This window comes from Carcharodon carcharias, chromosome 7 (genome assembly GCF_017639515.1).
Source record: "Carcharodon carcharias isolate sCarCar2 chromosome 7, sCarCar2.pri, whole genome shotgun sequence".
Classification (NCBI taxonomy): domain Eukaryota; kingdom Metazoa; phylum Chordata; class Chondrichthyes; order Lamniformes; family Lamnidae; genus Carcharodon; species Carcharodon carcharias.
In genome coordinates, this window is record NC_054473.1 from 71,119,594 (window position 1) to 71,124,933 (window position 5,340).

Sequence of the window (5,340 nt, forward strand, 5' to 3'; positions counted from 1 at the left end):
TGCTGTGCACATCATCAGCTGAGAGACCAGGTTTCCAATCATTCCGTCCATCTTCTTTCCAAAATTACTTTCCCTCTTTTCAAAAGCCTTCTTTAAAAGACTTAAAGAAAGACTTGCATTTATGTAGGATCTTTCACAACCTCAAGGACATGCCAAAGCTCTTTACAGCCAATGAAGTACTTCCAAAGTGTAGTCATTGTTGTACATTAGGAAAATTGGCCTCCAATGTGCACACAGCAAGCTCCCATAAACAGCAATGTTATAATAACCAGATCATCTTTTTTTTTTATTATGTCACTTGGGGGATACATTTTGGCCAGGACACCAGGAATAACCCCCTAGTCTTCTTTGCCGTAGAGCCATGGGATCTCAGCTTAACTTTCCATCCAAAGGTCAGCACCTCCAGCATTGCTGAAGACCAGGTGAGGTTGTAAATGCAGCTCCCACTACCACAGAGTTTGGAGTTGAGTATCCTGCATTTGGGGACATCAGAGGCATCAGCGACCTGGAGTCTAGCCTCGTCCTGGGAGAACCACCTTCTTGACCACTGCACCCCCGCCAAGGAAGTATCATTAAGAACCTTTCTTTGGAACCTGACTATATTCTCAGCATGAATTTATTCGGTGTCCACTTTGTAAAGAACTGAGACATTCTAAGCAAACCAACCACTGGCTAACGGTACATCTTTGTCATAACATCAATATGATTTTAAATCCTATATTAATCAATCCCTGGCCTGTTGTATTCCAAAATGGCAAGTCAATGATCCCAATAGCATAGGAACTATCAAGATTGGTGGCATTTGAACATCCAGCTTCCATTTAAAGCATGCACTCTCCTTCTTATTTATATATTTGTCCAACTCTTCTTAAGAAGCTAATGTAACATTAACCATTATGCAGGAATAAAATGTCCTCAAGTCTGTGGTCCCAACGGAGGTCTATAAATTTTGTACCATACCTGTCATAACATCCTACTCCCCATCTAAAGGACCATTACTTGGATCAGGTCCTTTCTCACTTGTTTGCTTCTCCTATAGTAAGATATTCAGTTCAACTCAGCTCCTTAGAGTTCTAAATGCTGGAATAATCCTGGTCATTTTGGTTGGAATTCTCTCCAGTGCATTGAAACTGTTTTCCAGATCTGTGTGTAAAATTGCTCACTCTCTCCAAATCTCATTCATAAGTGGGACTATAGAAATTACAGCACAGAGGAAGCCATTTGACCAATAATCCTTGTATTGGCTCCAGCTCTTCAGCTGGAGCTATTTAGTGTAATCCTCTTCCCTGCCCCCACCAGTCACAGTTTGGGGAAGAACATATCTTGTCACCACGACTCACTGGTTGAGGTATAATGTGGGGCACTACCAATGGCCTAACATTAATTCAGATGCTGCTATTATACAAATGTGTTATACTCACATCAATCACAGGAGATTCTAAGGCAGCTTGGTAATGGATATATTATATCACATTTTACATTTCTAGCAATTAAGTTTGTATTGCCTTCTACATTGGATTGTACTGTTGTACATTTAATATCTTGGAGCTTTGCAGAGATGACACTAGTTGTTATGTGTGTAACAGGTTTTATTCACAGTTCTTTAAAATGTCTGTTCCATGTTTCAGCTCTGGCTTCCAGCTCTTTTTACAGTTTGTTTATTTTTTTCTCAGCCCACATCCAGGCTTAACCAATCAAGAACAGTCAGCATCAATATAGTAAACAGACTAATATAATCAAAAACAGAACAACTGAACACCACAGCATCATTGTATTTTATATTTGTTGCCAGTGGTATTTTCCTCTTATGTTCTTTAAGTAAATCTCATCACTCTACAGTTTTTCATCCCAATTTTAACAAAGAAAGTAAGAACTCTCCACAGATCCTTTTCACAAATGCTAAGCAATTCATATTTACTTTGGAGGAATTAGATAAATCTCAGTTCATTTTTGTTGCACCAACAGCAGCGGTCAAATCAATATGACCACACTGTCCTCTAGTGGCAACCTGTAGCACAGCACACACTGCAACTGTCCCCAGTGAACAGACAGCATCCAATGAATAAAACATGAGCATGTTCTCGGCGTGTTCTCTGATTCTGTGAATGGATAAGCATCAGTGTTTGATGCCACTGCTGTGACATTAGCTTAGAGAGTAGGACCATTGATGTCAATGTGGAAAACCATGGAATGATTGAAGCTAGACTGCTTATTGCCACAAGCTGGGTTTGTTTTTTAGTATATCACAGATCTTCAATCCTGTGGTACTACGATGCTTACCTCTACAAGGTCGGAGTGTGAAATTTTATCAGCTGCAAGATATCGGTGTGATGTTAAAGTTTTCATGGAGTTTGTTGCATGTATTCTTACAGGAATGCAAATATTTCCAAACTGCTAGGTTTCACATAAATTTGTGCTCGAGATTTAGAATGTTGATAGTTAAGGGATTTGAAACACTGACTTGCACTGCTCAGATCTGAGTTCATAACCAATCCGGAGTGATGGGTGAAAGTTCCTGTGAGTTGGGCAGCCTCAGGCCATGGGCCTACAGCACAAAACAGTTCAGAATATATTGGCAATGTTACTCATAGGAACAGGAGTAGGTTACTGAGCCCATCCAGCTCCACCAATTCAATTAGGTCATGGATGAACATGTACTAAAGGACGCAAAATATGGAAAATTGTGGGCCGAAGTAAATCTTCCCAAGGTTCGGGTAGGGAGTGGTCAGATTTCCTCCGCTTCTAACTATACTATTGGCAACTTAAATGCCTTCAGTGCCAATACAGGACAACTTAAACAGTAAACATTGCATTGCCAAATATTAAATCATTTAGTTTGGCAAGAAGGAAAATGAATGCAGAAATTTCCTGCACATTCAGCACCCTCCCCCCTCCTCCCCCTTTAACATTCAAAATGACGTATTTAGTTTCTGAATTTCAAACAAAAAACGTGGTGGAATCTGTCTCCCGGCAACCATTCAGGTTGTTTTGAGGGTGAACATGTGGTAATTGTGTACAATTACCATCTGCCTGAATACCATTTTTCCCCTTTTATGCAAATATAATTTGACAGCAACTATAAATTAAACTACAAATGAAAAAAATCTGTAAAAACATTAATTAGCTGAAACTCATTGGATGTTTCATCTTAGGCAGCCCCACCACTGACACCCCACCCCAACCAAGTAAATTAGAGACTATGCTTTGATGATATCAATTAGATGGTAAAGAAGATTATGTTCAATTGCTAAGAATGTGAAAGCACCCTGTCCACCCTCCCGACTACAAGCTCAAAGCGCGAGACTCCCAATTACTCTAGAAGAGAATATAGCCAACATGGATCTTAATTGAGCCTTTGGCAGGGTTTAGTAATGATAATATGGTAAAAAAATCACACTGGGGAGAATTTCCTCCCTGTCAGGGAGGTTATGCAGGGGCGGGCATGCAGCCAATCAGCGCATCCGATCAGCTGGGTGCCGCCATTTGGCCTGTGCAGGCGGGAGGAGTAAGCTGAGTCAGGGAGTGCACAGAGCTGCCTCAGGGAGATTAGTTTCACTTATAAAACATTGAATAAAGGGAGAAAAAATTTTAAGGACATGTCCCCTCATCTGAAACTGGCACATAAGCTGGGACATGTCAATTAATGTTAATAAAAACTTTTCCAACACTTTAAAAACATTCATGAAACCTCATCCATTCCCTGGATGAGGTTCCATGACAAATGCAAAGGCCGCCTGGGCTCTTCGCCTTCCCGCCAACATTAAGATTGGATGGACAGCTCACGTCAATGATTTAATTGATTGTTAAATGAGCTTAATAGGTCTTTGACAGTTCGGCGGGTGTGCAGCTGACTTGGCTGCGTGCTGGCCGAACTGAAAATCTGAATGACACGGGGTGACATCGGGACGTACGCCCAACGTCACCCCAAATCATTTTAAGCCTTTGCAGCCGAGCCAAAGATTCTACCCACTGATTCTAGTACGTAAGAAGACAAGAAAAAGGAGCAGGAGTAGGCTATTCAGCCCCACAAGCCTGCTCTGCCATTCAAAGAGACCCTAGCTGATCTGATTGTGGCCTTAACTCCACTTTCCTGCTGGACTCCATAACTTCCCTTGTAGATCAAAAATCTGTCCAACTCAACCATGAATATATCCAGTGGCCCAAGTCTTCCCATGTCCAAATGGTGGAGATCAGCCATACCCTGGAAGATTCACTAGCAGACCCCTTGGAAGGGCCAACGCAAGGACTCCATGTGAATTGCCTGCAAAGATTGAACTTCTGATGGGCAATTCCCCGGCTTCCCAGGACCCTCTGAGTTAGAGTTGGAGGCTTCGGACAATTCCAGCTTCCTTACCAGGTTAATTACACAGGGGATGTTAGACAGGAAAGAAATGAATCTAACTCCTAAGTAACTTAACACTGATCCACCCAATCCCCTGCCCAAACACTCACACTGACCCGCAGACTTCCCCCTCGAACCTTGTCTCACTGACTGCCCAAGACACAAACTGACTAGCCCCGAACCAACCTGACTAACCCCCACAACCCATCTCACCCCAACTCCCTGACATCCCCCAACCTGACTCCCTGCCTGATCCTCAACTACCTCCCTGATCTAACCCGACTAGCCCCCAACCCGACCACACCCCAAACCACCTACCCACTCATTCACCTGCCATACTGCCAACCTACTCACCTGCCACCCTATTCACTTGCCACTCTAACACGTCACTCACCTAACACCGTACCCACCTGTCATCCTGTCACCCTTTGGGACATTTAAACTCTTCACTCACAGTATACAGCATCTGGTGCCGTAAAAAAGGGGGCATGGCTTCTCTTTCCCTGACAATCCAGCACTACAAAGAAGCTCTTCAGGAGACTTGGAGAAGCCAGGATTTGAAATCCCAGCCAGAAATGCAGTGTTCCAGCGTGACAGACGGCAATAGAAGTGGAAATCCAACGGTGATTGCCAATCCTTGGAAGATTCAGGCTAATGTCTCAGCCTCCACTGCTCTCTGGCGTAGAGAATTCCAAAGATTAATGGCCCTCTGAGAGATTAAATTCCTCCTGATCTCTGTCTTATATGGGAGACCACTTATTCTGAAACTGTGCCCCCTAGTTCTCGATTCCCCTAGGAGGGGAAACATTCCCTCAGCATCTACCCTGTCAAGCCTGTTGTAACATGCCTTTAAGGGATAGGGACATGCCATCAATGGAAGGGAAGTGTGACATGTGATCCAGTCTCAGTTTCACTTTGGCCTGTGAGCAGAACAAAGCACATACAACTCTGCTGCTGATGCCTTCAAGTTTTCTACCTTTGTATAAATGTTCTCATGT

At 43.0% G+C, this 5,340-nt stretch overlaps 1 pseudogene; it reads right to left on the reverse strand.

Annotated features, from left to right (window-relative positions):
- Positions 1 to 421: 421 nt before the first annotated feature.
- LOC121280635 lies at positions 422 to 570 on the reverse strand (annotated as a pseudogene).
- Positions 571 to 5,340: the final 4,770 nt, after the last annotated feature.